We start from the raw sequence: 27,860 nt of genomic DNA on the forward strand, positions 1-27,860 counted from the left end.
AGTTGGAAGGTTGACCTTCCACCCATTTAAATAATGCTTTCCTCCTTCAATTCATGCCCAGACGATGATGTTAATCTTCCACAGTTCTATGCTATCACACTCACTTAGCCCAATTCTTTCTTCAATTAGCAATCACTTTTAAATAAATTTAATCTTTCAATAACAATGAGTAATTTTAGATAGAACAGTGAATCCAATGTACAATAGAAGATAGCCAAGAGCAATAACAAGAGACACAAGATTTGGTCAAAGACCAGGGAAAAAACCTCACAAGGGGGAAAACCCTTTCAAATTCTTCTTTTATTAGACTATCATCAAATGTTCAACAGAGAGATACAATGTCCCAAATCATCAACAAAAGGGTCAAAGTCAATCCTTTGACTATCCAAGAGACCAACCAACCAATATACAAAGGATGAGCATCAAAGTCAAATTTGGTCAACAAGTCAAATCTGCAATTTCTGTCAAAGTCAACAACATTTGTAGCAGCTCTAGCAAGTCAACAGTTAAAACTCTTTCAATTCAGCTCGGTCAACAGTTAAAAAGTGTGGTGTTGAACGCTCATCAAATATCAGTGAAGCCAGTCCCTCCAAATCTGGTCAAGGTCAAACTTTGACTTGTTGAAACCCTAGTTGCAGATCTGCGATCAATGTTGGTCAAACAACCTAGAAAAGTTTGGTCAAACACTCTTTGACTTCAGCCTTCCAAAACAGATCCAAATCCAGTCAAACCAAGTCAAAATGACCAAAGTCAACCTTGGTCAAAGGCTAGTCAAAGTCCCAAAAACAGAAGTCGAGCTCGACCAATCAGAAAAGACTCTCTCCTCATCACACATGTGAAAAGAACCTACAATTTTCAGAAGTAGTCGAACATCCAAGAGAAGAAGAGATGTGTTGATGTGATGCTCCAAAGTGATGTGACTTGTGGTGTATGTATATGCTCTTAGGTGGATGAATTTGCTTGTTGAGGCCAACTGAACATTTGTGTACTTGTGGGTTTCATATTAAAAATAAAAATTAAAGTTTTCCTTGACCGAAGTAAATTCTTCCAAGGGAAAAGAGTGTCTTCCCTGGATGAGGAAGGTTGTCCAATGGAGGGAATTTATCCGTGAGTTGCCAAATTAACACTCCCTCTCAGCTAGGGAGAAATTCTCAACTACATCACGAATCTCATCTCAGAAGTCTCATCATCATGATCACTGAACCAAGTCATATCTCGTCTCTACTCACCTCTACTCATTTGTTGAACACTCGCGAATCTAAAGAAAAAGAATCATCATCATAGTGGAGCTCTAGCTACCACCCTATATCCAAGGACAATAGACGAGATCCATGTACCGCAAGGGTAAGACTCACACTCTATGTTATTGACCTATGACAATAGGCGAGATCGACTTAAGGATCACACTAGGCGACAATAGACGTGAATCTAAAGAAAACGAATCATCATCATAGGGGAGCTCCAGCTACCACCTTATATCCAAGGACAATAGGCGAGAACCACTTACCGCAAGGGTAAGGATCACACTCTATCCTATAGACCTGTGACAATAGGCGAGATTAACTTAAGAATCACACTTTGTCCTATTGCCCGTTGATCTTCCCATCTAGACCATCGAGATTCAAGTGGTAGAACACATGCAATCCCATCACTTGAGCAAGATACAACTTACCATAAATGGTAAGGATCACAGCCTATCTCAAGTCACCTCAACCCATTGGCCAGGTGGGGAGGAACAACCCAATAAGCCCAGCTTGTGGGTAGGATGCCAAGTGGGGTACACTTTGCCAAGTCCCAGACTTCATGGTAGGGGGAGATACCCACTTGTCATAAATGACGAGGATCACACACACACACACCCTGCAGTGATAATAAGTAAGACCTGCTTACCACAGGGGTAAGGATGACACCCTATCTTATTGTCCAGAGTTCCCTTAACCCCAGGAGCTCTCTAGCTCAATTCCTCTCGCTGTGAGCTCAAACAGGGGGGAAGAGCATAGCTCAGTGTTCTCGATCAACCAAGGCCCTTGCCCAGGAGGGTCACCTCCATTAGTCCAAGTTGCTCTCTAAAGAGTTAAGACCAAGAACTTCCCTTTCGGTAAAGCCTTCATGAGTATGTCTGGTATCTACTCACCAATCGAAATATGATGGAGTCTCACGACTCGTCTCTGCACCATGTCTCATATATAGTGATACCTTATCTCAATATGCTTGGACTTGTCATGAAACATGGGATTCTTTGCTAATCGGATCCCACTCTTGTTGTCGCAATATATCACCATCGTATCCAAAACTTGCTCAAACAACTCTCCAAAGAGCTTCCTCAACCATACTACCTCGCAGCTAGCCATGCTAGCAACAATATACTCTGTTTTGGTTGTGCTTAAAGCTACAAACTTCTGCTTCCTACTCATCCAACATATCATGGTAGAACCCAAACTAAAGCAACACCCTAATGTGCTTTTCCTATCAATAATATTTCCAGCCCATTCAGCATCAGTGTACCCATGAAGCATCACATTTTCGGCAATATATCTCAGACCAAGATTAATCGTCCCATGCAAATATCTTAACACATGCTTGGCGGTAACCCAGTGTGCATGAAGATGCTCAGTCTTGCATTGACTCAAATTGTTAACTACAAAACATATGTCGGGAAAGGTGTTCACAAGGAATATCAATACCCCAATCAATTGTCGATACTCAAAGGGATTCGCCAAGTCAGGTCCTACAACATCTCCACATAATTTCTTTAAGTTCATCTCCATTGGTCTGGCCATGGGCTTGCATTCTACCATTCCAAATATTTCAAACAATTTCACAACATATTTTCCTTGAGAAAGAAAAATCTCTTCGGGCTTTTGCCACACTTCTAATCCCAAGAAGTAATGCATCAATCCAAGATCTTTCATTTCAAACTCAAAGTACACTCGAGCATCAGAGGCTCACTACCTGTCAAGAATAAATCATCAACATATAAAACCAAAATAAGAGGCATACCTTGGACCACTTTGAAGTAGAGGTTCGAATCAGCATTGCTTCTCGTGAATCCAAGCTTCACCAAGTAACTATCAATACGGGCATACCAAGCTCTGGGGGCTTGTTGCAATCCATAAAGTGCCTTCTTCAACCTGCAAAAGTGAGACTTTTTGTCATGTACTTCAAAGCCCAGTGGTTGCTCAATGAATACTTCTTCCTGTAGTATGCCATGAAGAAACACAATCTTCATATCCATCTAGTGAAGAGTCTATCCTTGACTAGCGGCAAGGGCAACAACAGATCTAATAGTAGTGTAGCGAGCATCACGTGCAAATATAACATCATAGTCTTCTCCCTCTTTCTGGGAGAAACCTCTAGCCACACAACTCGCTTTATACTTCTCCATTTCAAAGTCATGACAAACTTTCTTTTGGGTCTCGGAACAACATCCCACACATCATTCTTCATAATAGATTCAAATTCTTCAACCATAACATCCTTCCAAACCAGTTCTTTCACTAATTCAAAAGTAGGAGGCTCGCTTATATGATGGTGCTCATAGCTACAGCATATCCCTGGTACTGGCATGGATTCTTGCTTTCTCTAAAGGTTCCTATAGCAGCGGTATGTCATTTAGCATCGTGTAATGCATCACAAAGCCAAAGGGGTCTCTCCCTGGCAATAGGATCACTTAGAGGAGGATCCAAGGGGTCCATAGGTTACATAGGATTATCAGCAACATCTTTCTCTGGCTCGAGCATAAAAAATCCATCTAGTAGGTCCATGTCATCATCCTTCTTCTCAATAGGAAGAGAAGGAATATCCCTTGCTTTTCCAAGGGCAACATCTTCATCGAAATTCAAATCCCTGCTCAACTCGATATTTCTTTGACCAAGCACATACATTCTAAAAGATTTACAATTATCACAACATTCAACAAACGTACCTTTCTTTCTAGTGGCTTCCAGCTTGTTCCTCTTGTCCTTTGGTACATGAAAATACATGGGGCAGCCAAATATCCTTAGATGTCCAATGTCAGGCTTCACACTTGTGAACACTTCTTCGGGACTCTTGTCACCCAAGGCTTGATGAGGAGTCATGTTTTGAACATAGACCACTGTATTAGTGGCTTCTCCCCAAAGGTGTTCAAAAATCTAGGGCAAATAGTTAAGGTGTTCTAATAAATGATTTCTTTGCAATCTTGACATTTTCTTGTGAGTTATATTAGAGCATTAGGATTTTTATTTAGTTTTGTCTCCAAAGTCAAGAATGAGCTCCAATAGCCAAGTATACTGGTCACATCTTGTCAAAGATCAAACAAGTCGAATTGTCCAAGTGATGATGATGATCTACAAATGATCCTCTCCTCTTTTTATATGAGGAGGATGTTAGGCCCCTATACTACTAGTGTAACCCCTTATTGTTATTAGTATAACCCACTTATTATATTGATATACCCATGTAGTGCCCATATTGTTACTATTATGCCACATAGAAGCCCACCATTGTTACTATTGTGCCCTACAATATTATTGTTATGTAGGCTTTGATTGTATTGGGACCACTTAGACTCCTATATATAGAAAGGAGGTATTTTCATTTGTATCATCCAAGAATTGTTCATTTATGTAATGTAAAGGAGGTTGCCCCCTCGAAGAGGCTGAATTCTAAGGCGTGGATCTCTCTTTTCTATCTTTTTGTGAGCTGGTTTCATAACATTTGGTATCAGAGCTTTGGATTCTAGGGTTTCGCTGCTCCAAACAGGTCATCGTGGCATTTTCGCTATAACTTTTTTTCTGTGACGTTTCAGAAGTCGCAAAAAAAAACCCATTTGAGAAGAATTGGCGCTGAACCTTGGGTCCGAATTTCAGATCTTTTCGCGCGATATTTTCGGAGATATGATCTGCGGAAGTTAGTCTTTTTGCAAACTCCTGAATTACACTCAAAACAGGTGACCTGGGGAAAATCGTCATAACTTTCTTTCTGAGCATCGGATTGAAATTTCATAAGAAGGTACAGAAAGAGGACGGATTGTAGTTTCTGTTTATATATTTTTCAGAGTCAAAGGTTGAAACAGTGACACTTGGCACTTCGTACAAGTTCGCTCTACTGAACTAGTCTATAATCAGGTCACTACGGGAGATTGTGCATAACGTTTTCTTGGAGAATCCAATTTGGATCAGACTTGTGGCATTGGAAAGAGGACACAGAGGGCTACTACAGGTCACAAGTTCAGAACTTAAAGATCCGAAAGTACAGAGTTACAGTCCTTTCAAGGTAGAGCTCCTAAAATCAAGAAAAAGCAAGATGAGGAAGTTTGATGGCAAAGATCCGGTAAATTGGATACTTCAGATGGAGCAATATTTTGATATACATGGTGTACAACTATTACAAAAGGTATGTATTGCATCTTCATATTTAGAACCAGATCAATTTTTATGGTACAAAGGGCTTTGTTCTCGTAAAAAACTTGTTACGTGGTCAATTTTCACGGAGGAAATGATAGCACATTATGAGGATATAAAGAGCAACACCACAACAATTGGAAAGAGTAAAAGGGATTTGAGACATAATGGAAAGCAAAATTATGGAAACCAGGAAGCATACCCCTCACAACTATAAAGATGGAAGTGTTGTTTCTCCCAGCCTTCCACAACCTACAAGTGTTACACCACAACAACTGGAAGAAAAAAGAGAAAAAGGGCTTTGTTACAATTGTGATAGCAAATGCACTAAAGGTCATAGGTGTGCTGAGAAGAAATTATTTTACATAGAATATGAAGAGGAGGAAGAAAAGGATCAAGAAACATCAAAAGAAGAGGATATACGTCGGGACACCACCCCAGAGAAAGAAGAAATGAATCAGACCATATCTTGTAAAGCATTGGAAAGAATTACCACTCCTCAAACTCTCAAGATAGAAGGACATATCAAGAAGAAAAAGGTGCAAGAAGTGAAAGATCACATCGAGAAAGAAGAAATGAATCCAACCATATCTTGTAATTCAATGGATGAAATTACCACTCCTCAAACTATCAAGATAGAAGGACACATCAAGAAGAAAAATGTTCAAGAAGTGAAAGATCACATCGAGCATCAAGAAATGAATCCGACCATATCTTGTAAAGGACTGGAAGAAATTACCACTCCTCAAAAGATAGAAGGACATATCAAGAAGAAAAAGGTTCAAGTAGAGAAAGATCATATCGAGCATCAACAACAAGTTCTCCAACTTTTAAAGGATAACGCCACTTCGGTGCAAAATCAAATGAAACAACAGGTAGATCAATGTCGTAGTGAAAAATGTTTTGATGTGAGTGATTGGGTATTTTTACTGCTACATCTCAAGCAAGCTATTTATGAGAAGGAAATGTTGGCAATACTACATGCACTTAAAAAATGGCGACCTTACCGAATGGGAAGATGCTTCAAGGATGAGGATGTGGAAGCATTGTTTTGTGCTATTTATATTATCCAACCAAATTGGATAAATGAAGCAACAGATGAATGGAAGAAGAACGAAGAAGTATGGCCACTTATTCAAAAGTTGCAAAAGATCCCAATTCAAGCAATATTGCCAGAAATTGAAGAGGAAGGAAAAATCATATTGGAACCTGGAGCAGTCACAGAAACAAGAACCCGACAGCTACGAAATCGATCAATTTCAGAGTATCTCATCAAGTGGAAGAACTTACCCGCTGAATATTCCACATGGGAGGACAAGAATTTTATATAGAAGCATCAAGAACTACTCAAGCGTTGAGGACAACGCTTTTTGAAAGAGAGGGGCATGTTAGGCCCCTATACTACTAGTGTAACCCCTTATTGTTATTAGTATAACCCACTTATTATATTGATGTACCCATGTAGTGCCCATATTGTTACTATTATGCCACATAGAAGCCCACCATTGTTACTATTGTGCCCTACAATATTATTGTTATGTAGGCTTTGATTGTATTGGGACCACTTAGACTCCTATATATAGAAAGGAGGTATTTTCATTTGTATCATCCAAGAATTGTTCATTTATGTAATGTAAAGGAGGTTGCCCCCTCGAAGAGGCTGAATTCTAAGGCGTGGATCTCTCTTTTCTATCTTTTTGTGAGCTGGTTTCATAACAGAGGATGAGTTATAATTTTAGTCTAAAAGCCCCAAGAATCAAGTTAAATCACAATAATGCCTTGGTTTATGTTGACAGTGCTCGAAATATGTAAACCAATGGGGGCTCCCAGATGTGAAGTCCCAATTAGACCTCACACCATTTGGAGTAGGAGCCCCATCCGAAGCATTGGCTCGATTGCCATGTATTCTTATAGATTTTCCTTGGCATTAGTTGTCCGCAAGGGAGAGGAATGCATGTGTGCCTTCGAAAACCAAGTAATTGTGCCTAGTGAGTGTTCGGTTGTAGGTGTGTCAATGTTCTTCTACTGCATGTTGAAGAATGTAACTAAGTTCAGCCTTCAGAATTGTATTTGAGTCACAATGAAATGTACTTATTTATTATTATTATTGACTTATAAAAGCATGTGTTTCATGCTTGGGTCAAATGTCAATAGGTCAAAGCACCCATTATGTGCTTTAGGATTTTTGTTGAGTCAAAGACAAAAAGTATTTTTGGAAGAAACCCTTCTTGGGCTCCTTCAAGCAAAGAAAATTATTTATTACTCCTCCCCCATCAAGTCAGCGTTCTCATCTATTTACTAGTCAACCTAACCTTATATAAAAGACAGCTTATCTTCAATTGATCATGTCAGTTCATTTTGGAGGTTTCAACAACTATATATACCAAGCAAGCTCGTCCCAGTTTAGAGAGGTCATGAGGTAATTCGATTTTGAAATCCCACAGTGAAGGAAGACATATGAAGTCTGAACCATGACAGTGAAGGAGGACATCCGAACTCTGAAGAATCACAGTAAAGGAAGAGAGTCGAGGTTCTGAAGAATCACAGTGAAGGAGGAGTTCCGAGGATCTGAAGCATCACAGTGAATAAAGATAGCCGAAGTTTGAAGTATTATAAATAAGAAAGATAGCTGAAGTCTGAGGTCTATGAAAGCAGCCGAAAGTCTGAAGTCTTACGATGAATAAAGATAGTTGAAATCCTTAAGTCCCACAGTGAATGAAGGAAGTCGAGATTTTCAATTCTACAGAGATAGGAGGCCTACATAATGAAGACTTTGACTTCCATTGTTGTTCATCAACGATTAAATAGGCTGGCTTGATGGAGTAAAGGAGGTTGTTGTCTCGGTCTTGGTTGTGTCACTTTCCTATGAGTCTATTGAAGAATTTGTGACTGGGTTTTCCCCTAGAGGGGTTTTTCCCTGACTACGTGCCTACATCTCGTCTCCCTTTTCTATTTGTTTAGCATTAGCCTTGATGATAAGAAAAGATAAACCAAAAGAAGGAAAAATAATAATGAAACATCACAAGATAATGTCATAATAAGAGAAATCAATTAACTTGCCATCTTATTAGATTTCTCAACACTGCAGAGGGAAAAGAAAGTGAGCCTCTAAGAGAGAGGTAATAGTACCACTATGGTAGAAACACGCAACGAGAGAAATCCGTCTAACATCCAGAAGAATAGTCCACAAAGATGCGAGAAGCATTGCAACCACTAGAGTACATTCTCAATATGATAAGAATTATAATAACCGAAATAGTTCAACTACTTTAGTATGGTAGAAACAAACATTCACAAAACAGCCTTACAAATATTCATAATCCATGTATGAAGAACGTGCCAGCCATCAGGCTTCATATATTAAGTAAAAGTCCTAAGACACACATATACATCGAACACCACTAACTCCAATAGTGGAGTGTTGGAGCCACCACTTGCTCCTTGAAAGAACTAGCTTGTCGCCTCCCAAATGTTACTTGCCCTCAACCAACCTCAAAGCTAGGTGCTCCAAAATGTGCTCACCCTCCCATGTGGCATCCTCATCCGGCAAGCTCTTCCAATGCACCAAAAATCGCTTGACCTCAAGCAATGCCTGAGCAAGCAACCTCTCTAACTGTTGCTCTCCACTATCACTGCAAAATGTGCCAGGGTCCCAGATGTGCCACTGGATCGTGCCTAACCTCTGCATTATACTGATATGCGATCTTGTCCAGCATGAAACTCCCCTCGCTCCACCCACTATCCTGCCTAGTGAAAGTACTAGAAGTCCCTTGCTCCATCAATGACTCACTAAAGCCCAATGGAATATCTGTATGATCTCCCCCTGCAGTAGTCAGCGCATCCATAAAGGTTATTCAGTTGTGAAGAGCTGTGATGCCCCAGTTCCCTACTAGTCCCAAAGTGGTGCCACCATGTTGACATTGCGCTACTCTGTCTATGTCATACTCCCCATCGTGTGCAGTCAATATCCTCCTCTCCTGGAACTCGATGGTGGAATACTGAAAGAGGCGAGACACATCCTGCCTGGGCATCTCCATGGCACCCATGCCTACCCATCCAAATCTAACTTTGAACCTGTGCAGAAACAGAGAATGTCTACCTCCCCATATGATGAAACCCTTTGTGAACCCCCATCTGTCATCCCAAGAGTGAATTATATCCCTCTCTCCCACGGCTCCGCTCATCACGAGTGATCTATCGATCAACTAAATCCCTACATCACATAGCCAGACCTGTTGCGGCATAGCCCTGTCAACTGATGGAATCCCTCTGGTCCTTGTCTCTAGTCCAAGGCATGTGATCATTATATAGGCTCCATATATTGTGGGCTAATCTGATGCATGCTAATCTGCCCTGTGCGTTCGATGATCACTGGAAGCCACATGTGCCAAAGAGATAGCCCTTGAATACAACCAAAATATGGGTATCTAAGTCACAGGACACATCCTCCAAGGTCCCGTGTCCCGTATTTAACGTGTCGGACACGAAAACGGCCCTAAAACGTGTCGAAAACGTTTTTTAACGTGTCCTGGAAAACATAAAACGTATTCGGTCATTTTCTTCGTGTCCTAGTCATGGAAAACGAGTATTCAGAGTCTAAAAAACGTTGCCCTAACGTTTTTTCTCCAGTTGAATACGTACCCCACAAAATCAATGGTTTAAAGCCCACGCAATTATTTTTTCGGGGTTCTTTTGCTATTTTCCTCCGATGTCGTCACTCTTTGTCAATGTATAATCGTCGTGTGGAGCCAAGTTTGGAGCCGAGTCATCTCCGTGGACTCGTGGAGCCGTTTGGCCGCTGGAAGGTTTGGCAACTTGGCAACATGTGTGAGGTTCACTGGTTCAAGTAAGCCGTGGCCCGTAGACCATATGTATAATGCCATAGATGCAATTAAACTTAAGCAGCAAGCCCATAAAAAATGCGTTTGATTGTGTGTGCACTATGCAGCTTACGTTGTCGAATTCCAAGGCCGGTATACAAATATAAATAAGTTTGTCCATTGTCCAGTGTCATCTAATCAAATGATTATGTTACAATAATATGATAATGATTGTCATTTATGTCAGATGATTTTCAACCCCCAGGCCACTAGGTTTTCATTCGAGCTAGCATTCATTGCTATGTGTACCTATTGTTTATTTTTAACAGTTTTAAATACTGCATTTCCACTTGCAAGACGCTTAATACTATATTTCGATGTATATATATATATTTAATAATATATATATATATTTAATAATATATATATATATATTAAATATATATAAAACGTGTCCCTCGTGTCCTGTTTCTGGGTCGCTACGTTTCGTATTGAATACTCGTATTTACGTGTCCTCCGTGTCTCGTGTCCTCGTGTCATGTGACTTAGATGGGTATCTGATACTCGTAATCGACTCAGGGTATGTGGATCCCTCCTGTCCCTGCCAACCATCCCCCCTTGGGTCTACCATCCGCCCTCTCAATAATGTGCCAATATAAGGTCTAGAGCCTGGACACATATTAGGAAACTACCTCAGTCGTAACCGCTATCCTCTGCTCATGCTCAGTCCCGACATGCCCTGAGAAAATAGTGACACATGTCTCCCTCGAGACTAGATCCCTAGACGTAGGCTCGATGATGAACGATATGCCACCCCTGTAGATGACCATCTCATCCCCCAACCTATGGCTGTCAACTGATGCACCAACCCAACACCACTGTTGAAAAGTCTCCCCCTAGTGCGCTAAGTCTCACCCAAATATCTCAGTTGAGCTCCTTGTCCCTCGTGGCTCATGCCCAAAGTGCCAAAAGTCAACAGCAAAATCGATTGCACCCATGAGGGATGTAGAAGCGGGTCAGGCGTGTGAGTCCCCGCAAATACCATCAAGTATCGCTCATCTCTGTCCCGTCAATCCTGGGTGAACTAAGCCCAAAGGTATGCCCATTGTTTTCGTCCAAGGGTCTCCATGGACGCAACACTCCATAACACTCCATACACCCTTGCATGCCACCAATCATACCAGTACCCTTGGACATGCCACTGTACACCATCGCCTACCCCTGTACACCGCTGGATACCCTCGGCTACAGTTATGCCATCCTGTACTGGCCTGGGTCCTACATGTGTCACTGTACCTGTCACTCCCCAGATGTACTCAATGTGATGTGAGGCACTCCCAATCCACAGCGCAGTCCAACATACTATGACACACCACCCTGCATCTCCAAGCTCCTCTACAAACCCCTGTTCCTCTCTCCATAGCCCCGCACACCACTAGATGTTATGGCCTAACGTTGGGTCTGTATGCATCAGACTGCATCCCTCTACATAACATTGGACGCTATGACATAACTTTGCGTAGCCATGTTTACCACTGCCCACTGTCGTACCACCCTATAACATACAAAATCTTGCATGGGCCAAAATATCGACCTCTCTACTAGTACGCCCTCCATGATGTGGGCTACATCCCCCCATCTGCTCTGAAAGACTTGAGCGGCCCAACTCCCCACACGATAAACGGAAATGACACTACTGCACCTATCCTCAATAGTCCCATATGCTAGTAAGAAAGCACTCTCTCCATACAATGCCCTGTCTAATAGCCTGTCGATGCCACCTCCTCCTACCAACGCCTACCAAAGTAAGCTAGTCACCCTGTGACTCCACGCACCGTCAATATGCCAAGACAACTCATGAAATTTGTCTGCTCGCCTGTCAAACCATCCTGTCACTAGTGCTGACTGGGCTCTAATGTAGATCTGAAAATGTGGGTGCGCTCAAGCGTCAAACCCATCTCGTAGCTACTACCATCACCTACCAGCTCTATGATGTGATGGAAAATCCCACCTAGATCCCAAAGTAGTCCAGCCCTTAAGTCCCTCTGGTAATCCATGGCCTCTGTTGACATGTGGCCACGGATGAAACCAACCGCCTAACCTACTCCATCGAGTACCAGCTCAGTACCTCTCGCCATCCAATCCCAAAGGAGAGATCGAATGTGTAATCCTTTGTGGAAGGAACAAGCCCTCCAAGATGATGTGGTATCATGCTCAACTCAATCCTACTAACCTGTCCACCCCCTCGGGTACATCTAGACAACTCGGCCTCCCTCAATCCAACGCATAAGGGTGGGATGATAACGCTATAGACCCCGCCAGTGGGCCTCTGAAGTGAACTATGACGAAAACCCAACCTGTGACCTCTGTGCTACCCGTCATCAATGGCTAGCCCAAGGGATGGTTGCACATCCTCCTCTATCACGAGCTCGCAATGAGCCTTCGAATGCTCCTCCATAGACAACCTAATATGCACGATATGCTCACTAGTTGGTTGTAGGCGACTGTCGTATGGCAACTCCGTCATAGATCTAGAGGCCTCTGCACCTATTGTCTCCTCAGCAACAATGGAGCTGTCTTCCTGCACCTCACCAACCTGTGGTGCATTGTTATCACCTGAGCACTCGGTCACAACCCCGAATACCTCATTAATGGATGACGCCTCATCAATGGGTGTATGCTAAACTATCTCTTTGCCAACCATGGCCCCTTCAACTACTCTTTCATCTTTTTTGTTAATACTTCTCATTATCCCTGAAAACTCCTGCTGAATCTCCATTGGTTTGTGCATATCCCTTAGTTCACAGAATTCCCAAAAAGAGAGGGACGCCTGAATGCCATGACCCAATGATTGGTATGCCCTCCAGTTTTCCCCCAATAACTCCACATCAGTTGCAATCATGTCCGAATTTCCAACTGCGGAATGAATCAAATTCTTCCCCACATCAATCATCATTTGTTGTATCCTCACCACTTCATTCCAGGAGACCGCCATGTTGTTTCATTCCAATTTTTCCCACAGGCTGAGACAAGATTATGGCTCTGATACCATTATAATGTTCCTAAATAGGAATGTAAGTGATATACAAAGCATGCAACAATCCATCAATCAGAAAAACGAAATATACATTAAGCACCTGTTGTCGTGCAGATTGGCACGACAACGCTCAGACCGGGGGCTGTCACTCTGATCCCCGATCCCTCCGTTTAAGCCTGTCTCCCGCGGCTAAGGGGGGTAGTCCCTGTGATATGATGAGACCAACTGTCGACCAGTTGGTTGGGAGACACAAGATACGATATAAAGAAAACTCGATGGATTTGATAAATTGCAGACCAGTGCCTTGTGGAGTCAATGCTTAAATGATTACTTTTTAAATGATAAAGAAACATGGACCATGAACAGCAACCATCTATCATCAGCTAAATCATGTGACCAAAACGATATCCAGCAACTGAAAATTTAAAAAGATGAATGCTTTAAAACACCACGAGAATCATGAATTGTTAACCAGACATCGTATTCGTATCTCGACTTGAAAATTTAGATCCCAGCATGAAAGATATAACGCGAAAACCACTGAGACTAGCAAAAATAATTTTCCACGAAAATTTTATATTTTTTCAAATTTTTTTTTTTTTTATATTATAAAAAAAAAAAAAAAAATTTAAATCTAAAATCTATTCTAACATTTACTATACAAAAAAGATGAACCTAAGTCTAAAAAAACAAAAGTAAATAAAATCTTTTTATTTTTTATTTCCTTTTTTTTATTTTAAAACCAAATCTAAAAAAAAAATAAAGTTTAAAAAAAATCTAATTAAAATCTAACATTTAAAAAATATTTTCACGATTTTTCATTTTGATGAATCTATACTAAATAAAATGAAATTAAAAATACGTGACTATACAAACTTAAACAAAACTATTTTAAAACTAAAATCTATAACTAAAACCCTACGACTACACTAACCTACGTTATATACCAAAAACGCTGAAAACATAAAAGAAATCGCAACCCAAGCATACGCAGTCAAATGAGGACAAGCCGCAGAGAAATTTCTTTGTTTGTCTATGCAGGTCGGACGACGTAGGGTAATCGATTTGCAGCCAACCTGAAGACGCAAACGCTTACCACAAAGATGGCATCGAAACCCTTCATAAAACTATATTAACATTACCTGAGCGGCTTTGAGAATCCGTTTGCCCTCAAATTTCGTGGAGCCGCCTGCGTCTGGACCTCGATCGTGATAAAAATGGCAGCGATGGATACGAACCCGTTTTGGAGCCTGATTTGATGCCGCGTTTTGATACCCTAACTGGCCCGCATCATTTGATTTATTTGTGTATTTGCAGGTGCGATTGCAGATTTGGAGTTGAGTTTATGGATTCGGAGTTCCAGCTATTACGTAAACCCTCCAGCGTTTGCAGATTTGGAGCTTTTTCGATGGCCTGATGACAAGGCGTTTTTGTCGGCAGCTTGAACACGATTTCTGGAGTAACTCTTTCATATAGTCATTTCCACGAGATGTTGCTAGCATAATGCTGCACTAGGCGTGAACTGTAGCTCAGATGCAGGCTCAATCAGTGTTGAAAACATGTATTGATTGTGGATCGAGTTGGAAATGCAGGTATACTGGCGGTGACAGCGGATCACGTCAAAGGCGGCTGAACCTTTTCCACGCTGAATAGCCACACTTGGACGGCGGAAGGAGGAAATCGTTTTCTGAGCCGTCTAAAGATATACAACTGCCAGCGTATATATATAAATTTCGATGCCCACGCAGTCACCCTCTGTCTTTGGTTATGCAGAGAATTTGTTGGCAGCACAATATATTATCACCCATGCACGCAGCCTTTTTGAAAACTGGTTTTGCAGCTACGCTCTGACAGATATTTTCTAAAAAAAAAAACCTGTAGCTGAAAACACAGAAATACAAAACCCTAATGAAAAAATTGAATAAAACAAAAATTTGAAAAGCAGAAGTTTGAAAACCCTAAAAAATGAAACCCTAAGACAGCTTAATAATTTACAGATTTGGCCCCTGAAATGCCAGATTTGACAATAATTGCAGTAATGTTTTCAGTATATCAGAAATTTTGAACTTCACTGTGAACAGAAAGAAAATCTCTAAATGTAAAACAGAAAAGAAACTTTGAAAGATTAACCCAGGGAGCAGTCAGCTAGGCTCTGCACAGAAAAGCCAGTGGGAGTCGGCTGGTTCAGCCTAGAACTTCCCCAAACGCCCACCTGTACCTTTTACCTAAAGATCTCCTGCACACTTCAAGCAAATATCAGTAAAGAGGGCAAGAAACGCTGCTAGGTTTCAAGAAATAATGGAGATACCTACCATTATTCCAAAAACCCTACAACATTCAAACCCTAGCACGTGAGCAAGATACCTGTACTCACAATGCTCTGAAACATCAGCTATTTTAACTGCTAAAAACTGAAATATGCATAAAAGCAAACATCTCACAGCAATTCCAGAGAGTAACACCAGCCAGTTTGAACCCCAAAGTCTTTTTATTAATCAGAAAATCAGATTTACAAGAGAGCTTTTTCAGTACAGACTCACAGATCGAATGAATCTGAAATGACCACCTAAGACCCTATATAAAGGAAATGATCCCAACGGCTAGTTCAAATGATCCATGTAGAAATGATCTCGACCGTTGATGAAGATCAAGACATCTCTTGATCTCATCCGTCGATTTATTCAATTAATTTTTTATTATTATTTTTTAAATTTTTAAATTTTAAATTTTTTTTTATTTCATTTTTTTAATTTTTTTATTATTTATTATTTTTTAAATTTTTAAATTTTTAAATTTTTTATTTATTTTATTATTTTATTTCATTTTTTAAATGGATCATCGAACTAAACCTTTGGAAACATCACCCAAGACCTAGGACTTAGGACTCACGAGGGGATTTAAAACATTTTTCGACCCTCAAGACACATTACATCATGACTTTTACAACTTACATCTCAAGGGGACAAGCCCACTTAACACAGACCCTCATAAATCACCCAGTTCTACGACACAACTATAATCTAGCATATTAACACACTAGGATTCTCCTAAAGTTCTAATGACAAAATCCATCCCGGCTTTGGGGTCAGGTTTGAAGGAAAACTCTGCCGATCCATGGATCGGTGAGACGAAAAACCTTCCGGGACATAGATTATCATAGAAAGTTAGGTCCACCTAGGCAATTTTACATACATGACTCTGATCTGCTTAGATTATTTACAATTCATACATGTAGACTGGGTTTACAATTGAAATGATCAAGCTGCTGATGACTGTAGGCTGGCACGGACACGTCGTTCAGGTGCTATCTCTTTCTGCCAAGAAAAGAGGGTGTACCGCATGGGAAGTTGACCAGTAGTGGTCAACATCTGGCTCTACTTGGGGACACGTTGCTGCTCTGTAGGAATGTGAGAATCCAGAATCTGCATCCATGCAACACACAACAAAATATAAGTAGCGTCCGTCCAAAATCATCATATACATTAAGCACAGGAAAGATAAAAGCTCTTCATTTATTGACTATCTAAAGCAGAAATGAAAATGCGGAAAAACAAGGAGTAGGGTTAGAAATACGATACAAAAATGCCCCATGGCATCAGATGTGTTCAATATAGTGCATACTGAGCATTTGCCTGCTTTCAGGCAAATCTGTCGGTTGCTTGTCGGATGTGCCATGTCCCATTTTGCATATGGTAGGACTCTTTCCTATCCGAAAATCAAGCTGCTTGCGGTCGTCTGATGCGTCAAATCTTCTTCTTATTTTCTTTCTCTTACGCTTTTTCTTTCTGGCAAGTTGAATTACTGATGACCCGGAACTTTCTGTTTCAAAGCTATCAGATGAAGTATGTAAGATATGCGTGCTATGTCTTTCTTTATCCTGCATCTGATCTTTATCATTCTTAAATTTGTCTGGATCACCCTCAATCAACCATCTTTCAATCGAATCAACAACCTCCCAATAATAAGATGAATCTTGTTGCAGCAAATGAGAAGACTCCTGATCTGTTGATGTTTGCTGGTTTCTCTTATCCTTTGCCAGTTGTTGAAACCTTTGAACTTGTATTTTAATGGCATCCATCTGACTAGAGTGTTCAACCTTTGTAGCACTGATTTGTCTGGCATGGTATTCGTGCATGTCTTTTATTACTTTAACATTTCCTTCCTTTATGTTCATCAAGCAATGTTGTATGGAATTTTTTTCTTCTTTATGATTCGCTTGCATGTCAGCCACTTGATTATTATGATTGAACATCATGATAGTCATTTCCTCATCCATAGTTAGTAACTTGTTTTGCATAGAGTCAATTTTCCTATCATGATCAGCTTTCATGGTCACCATATTTTCCTCTAAGACTGACATCTTGCTATGCATGTTTCCAATTTCTATTTCATATTTAGTTTTCATGGCCTCAATTCCTTTAGCATGCTGATCTTGCATGACCTCAATCTCCCTATTACGTTTTTCCAGGTGGGTGCATAAAGTTTTCACATCATTGACATAATTAGTTTGATTGATTTCCATATTTCTCACCAGCATCATTAGATCTCGTAAAATTTGCTTTTGCTCTTCCCTTTCATTGTTATTTGTCCCTGATTTTTCACTATCATGAACTTGATCTGCAATATTTCCGGTGGATGACACATTCTGACATGATGAATCGTCTTGGGATCTTTCAGTTGGACCGCTTATCAAATTACTTTCATTCTGTTGCACAATTTTAGAGGGAGAAGGCAAGCTGTTTGGACTATCATATCTATTTTTAAAAGCATTGAGAATGTCTTGTAAAGAAGTGAAGAAATCATTAGGAAAATTATTAAACCAATTCAAGGCATCACCCTCTAAAGAATGGACAAATAGACGCATCTTGAAATCTTCATGATTATATTGAGGAAATCTACAATATAAGATCATTACACAAGTAAACCTGTTTAAATGCTGTTCAACAGTGACCGAATCACCACCCGAGAACTTAAATAATTTACCAACAGCCTCTTTCGGAAGATCATGGAGATTATCAGTAAAATGACATGGTTTAAATGAATAATCCATGATGAACAATGAAGGATCAAATGGATGATAGAAAGAGATTTCTGCTCAAGAAAATTAAGAGATGAGAGAAGTGGAGTCGCCACTTGAACAATGAATCTGATTCTAGGATCCAAAAAGTAATCACAAGCAGATATGAGGGAAGCTTCTTGTCTGGGAAAAATGAGAAAGTGGAGTCGCCACCCAAACAAGAAACAAACCAAAGAGATGCTACTGATATGGCGAAAAATAAGGCAATAAAAGATCCAAATGATAACCCAAAAGGTTGAATTTGCCAGCTCAAAATGAGAGATGAGAAATATAAGAAGATGAATGTCGATGAAACTCCAGGAACAGAAAAACTTTGCCCCCGGCAACGGCGCCAAAAAATGTTGGCGTTGCCGGGCCAGATGAAAAGATAAAAATGAGAAGGATGATTGTCGTTGAAACGCCGAGAAAACAATTTCCCCGGCAACGGCGCCAAAAAATGTTGTCGTGCAGATTGGCACGACAACGCTCAGACCGGGGGCTGTCACTCTGATCCCCGATCCCTCCGTTTAAGCCTGTCTCCCGCGGCTAAGGGGGGTAGTCCCTGTGATATGATGAGACCAACTGTCGACCAGTTGGTTGGGAGACACAAGATACGATATAAAGAAAACTCGATGGATTTGATAAATTGCAGACCAGTGCCTTGTGGAGTCAATGCTTAAATGATTACTTTTTAAATGATAAAGAAACATGGACCATGAACAGCAACCATCTATCATCAGCTAAATCATGTGACCAAAACGATATCCAGCAACTGAAAATTTAAAAAGATGAATGCTTTAAAACACCACGAGAATCATGAATTGTTAACCAGACATCGTATTCGTATCTCGACTTGAAAATTTAGATCCCAGCATGAAAGATATAACGCGAAAACCACTGAGACTAGCAAAAATAATTTTCCACGAAAATTTTATATTTTTTCAATTTATTTTTTTTTTTTTATATTATAAAAAAAAAAAAAAATTTAAAATCTAAAATCTATTCTAACATTTACTATACAAAAAAGATGAACCTAAGTCTAAAAAAACAAAAGTAAATAAAATCTTTTTATTTTTTATTTCCTTTTTTTTATTTTAAAACCAAATCTAAAAAAAAATAAAGTTTAAAAAAAATCTAATTAAAATCTAACATTTAAAAAATATTTTCACGATTTTTCATTTTGATGAATCTATACTAAATAAAATGAAATTAAAAAATCTAAAATACGTGACTATACAAACTTAAACAAAACTATTTTAAAACTAAAATCTATAACTAAAACCCTACGACTACACTAACCTACGTTATATACCAAAAACGGTGAAAACATAAAAGAAATCGCAACCCAAGCATACGCAGTCAAATGAGGACAAGCCGCAGAGAAATTTCTTTGTTTTTCTATGCAGGTCGGACGACGTAGGGTAATCGATTTGCAGCCAACCTGAAAGACGCAAACGCTTACCACAAAGATGGCATCGAAACCCTTCATAAAACTATATTAACATTACCTGAGCGGCTTTGAGAATCCGTTTGCCCTCAAATTTCGTGGAGCCGCCTGCGTCTGGACCTCGATCGTGATAAAAATGGCAGCGATGGATACGAACCCGTTTTGGAGCCTGATTTGATGCCGCGTTTTGATACCCTAACTGGCCCGCATCATTTGATTTATTTGTGTATTTGCAGGTGCGATTGCAGATTTGGAGTTGAGTTTATGGATTCGGAGTTCCAGCTATTACGTAAACCCTCCAGCGTTTGCAGATTTGGAGCCTTTTCGATGGCCTGATGACAAGGCATTTTTGTCGGCAGCTTGAACACGATTTCTGGAGTAACTCTTTCATATAGTCATTTCCACGAGATGTTGCTAGCATAATGCTGCACTAGGCGTGAACTGTAGCTCAGATGCAGGCTCAATCAGTGTTGAAAACATGTATTGATTGTGGATCGAGTTGGAAATGCAGGTATACTGGCGGTGACAGCGGATCACGTCAAAGGCGGCTGAACCTTTTCCACGCTGAATAGCCACACTTGGACGGCGGAAGGAGGAAATCGTTTTCTGAGCCGTCTAAAGATATACAACTGCCAGCGTATATATATAAATTTCGATGCCCACGCAGTCACCCTCTGTCTTTGGTTATGCAGAGAATTTGTTGGCAGCAGAATATATTATCACCCATGCACGCAGCCTTTTTGAAAACTGGTTTTGCAGCTACGCTCTGACAGATATTTTCTAAAAAAAAAAACCTGTAGCTGAAAACACAGAAATACAAAACCCTAATGAAAAAATTGAATAAAACAAAAATTTGAAAAGCAGAAGTTTGAAAACCCTAAAAAATGAAACCCTAAGACAGCTTAATAATTTACAGATTTGGCCCCTGAAATGCCAGATTTGACAATAATTGCAGTAATGTTTTCAGTATATCAGAAATTTTGAACTTCACTGTGAACAGAAAGAAAATCTCTAAATGTAAAACAGAAAAGAAACTTTGAAAGATTAACCCAGGGAACAGTCAGCTAGGCTCTGCACAGAAAAGCCAGTGGGAGTCGGCTGGTTCAGCCTAGAACTTCCCCAAACGCCCACCTGTACCTTTTACCTAAAGATCTCCTGCACACTTCAAGCAAACATCAGTAAAGAGGGCAAGAAATGCTGCTAGGTTTCAAGAAATAATGGAGATACCTGCCATTATTCCAGAAACCCTACAACATTCAAACCCTAGCACGTGAGCAAGATACCTGTACTCACAATGCTCTGAAAAATCAGCTATTTTAACTGCTAAAAACTGAAATATGCAGAAAAGCAAACATCTCACAGCAATTCCAGAGAGTAACACCAGCCAGTTTGAACCCCAAAGTCTTTTTATTAATCAGAAAATCAGATTTACAAGAGAGCTTTTTCAGTACAGACTCACAGATCGAATGAATCTGAAATGACCACCTAAGACCCTATATAAAGGAAATGATCCCAACGGCTAGTTCGAATGATCCATGTAGAAATGATCTCGACCGTTGATGAAGATCAAGACATCTCTTGATCTCATCCGTCGATTTATTCAATTAATTTTTTATTATTATTTTTTAAATTTTTAAATTTTAAATTTTTTTTTATTTCATTTTTTTAATTTTTTTATTATTTATTATTTTTAAAATTTTTAAATTTTTAAATTTTTTATTTATTTTATTATTTTATTTCATTTTTTAAATGGATCATCGAACTAAACCTTTGGAAACATCACCCAAGACCTAGGACTTAGGACTCACGAGGGGATTTAAAACATTTTTCGACCCTCAAGACACATTACATCATGACTTTTACAACTTACATCTCAAGGGGACAAGCCCACTTAACACAGACCCTCATAAATCACCCAGTTCTACGACACAACTATAATCTAGCATATTAACACACTAGGATTCTCCTAAAGTTCTAATGACAAAATCCATCCCGGCTTTGGGGTCAGGTTTGAAGGAAAACTCTGCCGATCCATGGATCGGTGAGACGAAAAACCTTCTGGAACATAGATTATCATAGAAAGTTAGGTCCACCTAGGCAATTTTACATACATGACTCTGATCTACTTAGATTATTTACAATTCATACATGTAGACTGGGTTTACAATTGAAATGATCAAGCTGCTGATGACTGTAGGCTGGCACGGACACGTCGTTCATGTGCTATCTCTTTCTGCCAAGAAAAGAGGGTGTACCGCATGGGAAGTTGACCAGCAGTGGTCAACAGCACCCATGGAAACATTGGAAATAAAGAACTGCTGAGCCATTTTATTACTTCTTCAAAAGCAAATACAATAGTAAAATAGAATGGTGCACCTGGGCTTGTCTCAATGGACAAGCATGAAAAAACCCAGGTGAGAAAATGTTGAACTGAAGGTTGCTACAACTACTACACCAAACTGAACTACCCTACCCCATAAAACTTTTCTGTCTACTGACTTTGAGGGGTTGGAATCACTGCTTCTCGTGCTCACAAAATTATGAGATTTTAGCTCCTTGGCCTAAACCCAGAAAAACCCACAAAGGAATTGGCCAAATGTTGACCTCGGAATTTTGGCCCAAATTCCCTTAGCTCCTCTAGTTGCTCGCTGACTTGGGACCCCTGTTTGAACCCTTAGATCTGCCTAGAAAATTCTATAAATTTAGGAGTGTGATCCTTGCCCAAAACCCAGAAAAACCCCTAAAGGGTTTCCCTTGGTTCCAAACTTCAAAAATTGCCCCTTCACAGCTTGGCCCTCCAATTTCGAATTATGTTGTTGTGACTTCTCCTGTCAATCTCTGCTCTCCCAACTCCAGCAATACTCCTCAAACGGCCCTCAAATGATCTCCTACTTCTCCCAGCCAGCTCCAGCTCTACAATTCCTTCCTCCAACTCCCACATGAGCCTAGTGATGGCTCTCTGCGTAGGCCCAGGTAACTCTAAATCGGACTATTGGAAAGTTGCCTCTGCTGGCTCCAAACTCGCAAGAAAGGTTGGCCCTTTGCTACTCTCCCAATCCTCTAACTCTCTCGGTAAATGCTTGATCACTGATAGCTCCAAACTCCCCTTGCGTATTCTCCAGCTAGCCAGAAATACACACTCCCCGTTGTCGCTACCTGATAGTGCTATAACACACTCCAAGAACTCCTAAAATACTTATGGAACTGCCTCTCTAGGGCGGGCACGGATGGTCCCCCGAAGTCGAGGTTGAATCTCCCGCTTGAGAAATTCATGGCTAAATAACCGATTGACTCAACTAGACAACAAAACGAACAGTCAAGTAATTTTGATTGCAAGGTGTAAGAATGCATTCAACATGAGAGTTGCTCCCTCCTTATAACTCCTTGGGCATCCCTAGCCTCATGTGGGCCCGTCCATCCACCTATTCGAATTTCCCTCCAAGCTATTTGAATGGCCCAATTCGAACTCCCATGTGGGTGGCCCCCACATTCCACTAGCAACCAAATAAAGTCGAATTGCCTCCTAAGTCCCTAAGTCGAAAATTATGGGTTCTCTTCCTTAGCCAAAATTGTGCAAAATTTTGTAGGAGCACCTTGTTACAAATGTGTTTTAGAAGGGACATGACACATTGAGACTACACAGTACGTAGTCCTCGGAGGTAGGAACTGTGCCTTGCGCAGTGTCAAAAGGAAAGGTTGGAACTTGAGGGCTGAGACTGCGCAATGCGCAGTTCAAAAGCACTGGATGAGGCTAAGTTGGTTGGTCGGAAGTTTTTCCAAATTTGGCTAAGCGTGGGATCGATGAAGCTGATGTGAACAGTGATAGGATTTGACAGTGATCACACACTTAGAACACTTGACAACACAACATAGATCACCCAAAACACATGAACAACAAACTTCCCTCAGCATGACAACTTTGGGACGACAAGTGCGACACCAAAGATACACTTTGCAACAACCATGACAACACGTGTGCAACAGTGCTTAAAACTTTGGAAATGAGTGTGATACATGTTTACATGGTGAGTACAACTCTTTAACGCAAAGATTACCCCTTGAAACACACCAAAACTAGCTTGCGTGCGTTGTGCAACACTCCACGTGCCAAAAGATGACATTTTCTATATAAAGAGAAAAGGGGGGAATGACACTTGCGATATGCGAACGATATTGAATATGCCACATGTCACAGCGAAGATAACATGAAAAAGACACTAATTAAATTGAAAGCAAGCAAAAGCGACAGTCGAAAGCATGAAAACGACTCTCGCGAAAGTGCAGGAGCGGAAAAGCGACAGTTTGAAATACTCACCAAAATAGAAGTACAAATGGAGCCAAAAGTGAAGCAATGTCAATAACAGTTGGCATTGACTATCAACATGGGTTGAACGTTGTACAGACACTATCTTGATGGACTGTGTTATGCTTGTTCAAGCTTGCGTAAAAGAATGCACCCATGAACTTGTAGCAAACTCAACATGTGTGAGAAAGTGACTTCGACAGATCAAGAAGTGACCATGGAACGACCAATCGCAAGATCCGCAGTAGGCTCCAAAATCCAAGTATTGGTAAAAGTTTGAAGGGTGTTTGTCACATCAACAACAGGTTACAAGCCAACCCACTAGCCTTAGACCAAAAGTGTAAAACAAACCCAAATGCATGAGTCGTTAGCCCTCTAGGGTAACGTCATGCATGAGATACGATAAGATAATTTTGTTAATGTCCAACGAATCACCACAAAAGTAGGTCAATGGTACTAGAGGATACATCCAATAAGAGTACAATGTGGGAGTGCAAGTGCCACGCATATAAAAGTTAAATCTAATACAATATATATATATATATATATATATATATATGCAAAATGAAGTAATGAAAATACAAACAATAGGACATCATCATGAACATGAACATGTATAAAACCACATCAATGGTTAGGTGAAGATCCCATGGAGACAGAGAGCTAAACATGAGGTCTATGATGTCAAGAAAGCCCAAGTCTAATAATCAACGGCAAGGAAGGCTGCCAGGGTGGTGGCTCATTGTCTAAGTCGTCTGGAGCTATCAAGAAATCTGATTCCATGATCCTATGGGGAAGGAAGGAATCTGTTGGTGGGGCACCCTGGTCTGGATTTGTTTATTATTGATCCCTCTAGTGCTCTATACATGCAAAGACTAATGTGCCATACGGAACCTCCAAACTGGTCTGGAGGATATAAGTTGACCTCCTCGAGTGGGGGCCAAGGAGAGACCCAACGTCTCACTAATATACTATTTGAAGCACTCTAGAAATCAACTCGTCACTTCTTGTTTCAATCAATTAGATCAACTTGAAAGTATGATGTGAATGTCCAGGTCATCCCCAACTAATGTGGTGTATGTAGGGCCAACGATCTGCCTGAATATCTCCCTGAAGAAGAGGGTTAAGCATCTTTGTTCTGGATATCAGAATAAGGTAGAGAGGGAGACCCCCAAATCTATATAGACATAATGGAAGCATCCTCTGATCTCATAGTATAGGGGGCACCTAAAAATAAAGTGTTGCTCTATCTTTGGATCCTATAAACGAGAAGAGATACAAATGCCAAGCATCAAGGCTATTAAGTGCCAAGTGCGATATAGAAGCCACTAAAAATTACAATTTGAGGATTGACCCTTGTCGAGAAATCTATAGGGCAATGATTAGAGTGATTTCTCTTTCCTTGATAATTGCTTGTGATGTATTTTAACTTTTTCTTACTTATTAGCTTCGTTATTTATTATTATGTTTGTATATCATCAAACAACTACCAAAACAAGAAGAACAAGAGCACAGAATATACGTTGCAAGCCAGGGCCAAAACCTCTCTAGTTAAGAGGAGAACCCGCATATCTCTTATCTTTCTTATAGATTCTTCAATTGACAAATTCCAAGACCTCTAGACCAAGACCAATATCCTCCAAGACCAAGTCCAACCTTTCTAGATGATGTGCTTTCCTCGAAAAAGTCAAACCAAGTCAAATCTCTTCTAGTAGCACAACTTCGACCCCCATCTGCAAAATTTTGGCCTTCCTGCAATTGTTGTTGCCACACATGTGAGCTTCGTTTAGCCTTCCAAGGATTCCTCAGACCTTCGCTTGGATTTCTCTTCCTTCTAGAGCTTGAGGTTGGCTTCTTGTGACCTTCGCTTGGCCTTCTTTCCTTCCCTTCTTCAAGATCAAACTTGTAGAAGAAAAATCCTAGATCTACTACAAAAACCCTAGCCTTCCTTCGCATATGTGAGAGAGAAATAGCCCAAAAACAAGTCTCCTTTGCCCTCTTCCTTCTTAGCTACCTTCTTCTTGTTCCTGCTTCACTTAGATGAGTGCGTGATCAATGTGTTTCAAGGAGGTTGAGTTTCTTCGTTTATATAGGCTTTTCAAGGTGGACGTGGCTCCTCAAATTAGGTCGAATTCCCAGTTGCCAAGTCGACTTGGTCTTGAAGGGTATTTTGACACTTTTAAGGACAAAAACAATTTTTTTACAAGTTACAATGTGCCCGATGGGATCTTCAACTTATGACAATGACTCTTTTGACTTTTTGACCTAGGACCAACCCTAGAAGCACTCAATGGGTGCTTGACCTATAAAATAGAAGACCTTGAGCATGAAACCCATGCTCCAAAAATAATAATAATAATTTTCTTTCATTTTACAATTGACAAGAAAAAGTACATTTCACATTTAGGAAGACAAAACCTAGTTACACATTTTTCAAAACTCCCTCTTAACTAGGGAGGTATTCATAAATGGTACATGGACATTCTTAATCTGAAGAGATCTCATAAGAAGAGTCGGATTGGCAACCATTTGTATAGCATCATAACAATCAGCATTGTCATATAGCAAGGCCTTAACTAACAGCTCTATCTCTCCACGAGATCAAAGCACAATGCTAGCAAGACCAATGATTTATACACACCATCATCATTGTCTCTCAAGGTACATACCCCACTCGGGTGTTCACAGAGTATGACCTTCTTTGGACTATTCTTATCTTGGACAGGTAGTCCTCAAAGAATATCAATCCATGACTACTCTGATCTTGGATCTCCTACCATATCCTCAAAGAGCATCGGATGCCAAATGTTTACCCAATCCTCCATTCTGTCTTCCCAAGTGAAGACAAGAATGATGTACCTATCTCTCCCTCTCAATCAAAGCGGATACATCAACCAAACCAAGCTTGTCTCTTAGATATACAAGCTTCTTATTACGAAGAGATTTTGTCAATTTGTCAGCTACCTGCTCAACGGTGCAAATATCCTGTAGCTGCGGCACGTCGTCTTGTACTAGCTTTCAAATGTAGTGATACTTGTTGTTGATATGCTTTTTCTTTCCATGAAATACTGGATCTTCGTACAAATGTATACAACTGGTGTTATCACAATGTATCACTGTAGAGTCCATGGGTCCTTCAAATAGGTTTGATAACAACTTCCTTAACTAGACAGCTTCTTTTCTTACTTCACAAGCCACAATGTACTCAGCCTCAACGCTATTCAAAGCAATCGTATCTTACTTTCTGCTCATCCATGAGATCATGGAGGATCCCAAACTACAACATCGTCCTATAGTGCTTCTTCCATCTTGCTCACTGCCTCCCCGGTCATAATTTGTATATCTAATCAAGTCGACAGCATTCCTCCTATCATATTTTAGGCAGTAGTGGATTGTTCCTTGCAGATATCTCAGTATGTGTTTTGCTTCTATCCAATGATAATGCTTTGGCTCCACTTGGAACTGACAAGGAATATTTACTGCAAAACATGTTTGGTTGAGTATTCACCAAGTACATCAGGGAGCCAATCAAATGCCTATACCTGGAAGGATCCATAGGGTTTGAATCGGAACTCCTTCATCTTTTCAAGTTTGTTATCATTGGGGTTGTCCATGGTTTGCAATCCAACATGTCAAACCTATTCAACATCTTGATCACATACTTTCCCTGACCTAGATAGATTTCATCAAGTCCTTGCCAGACTTCTAGTCCCAAATAATAGTGCATCAGGCCTAGATCCTTCATCTCAAATTATGTTGCTAAATGCTTCTTACATTCTTCAAATCGGCCTTCCACACTTGTCAAGAACAGAT

General features: G+C 40.3%; 1 protein-coding gene across 2 annotated transcripts in view; it reads right to left on the bottom strand.

Annotated features, from left to right (window-relative positions):
* LOC149168728 (Mitochondrial inner membrane translocase complex, subunit Tim44-related protein) overlaps positions 1-27,860 on the bottom strand; it is a 453,829-nt gene that overhangs the window by 256,044 nt on the left and 169,925 nt on the right. The gene's annotated exons all lie outside the window — the stretch shown is intronic.

Source organism: Pinus tabuliformis, chromosome 4_2 (assembly GCF_031772625.1).
Source record: "Pinus tabuliformis cultivar Carrire ecotype Pingquan chromosome 4_2, CPIR1, whole genome shotgun sequence".
NCBI lineage: Eukaryota > Viridiplantae > Streptophyta > Pinopsida > Pinales > Pinaceae > Pinus > Pinus tabuliformis.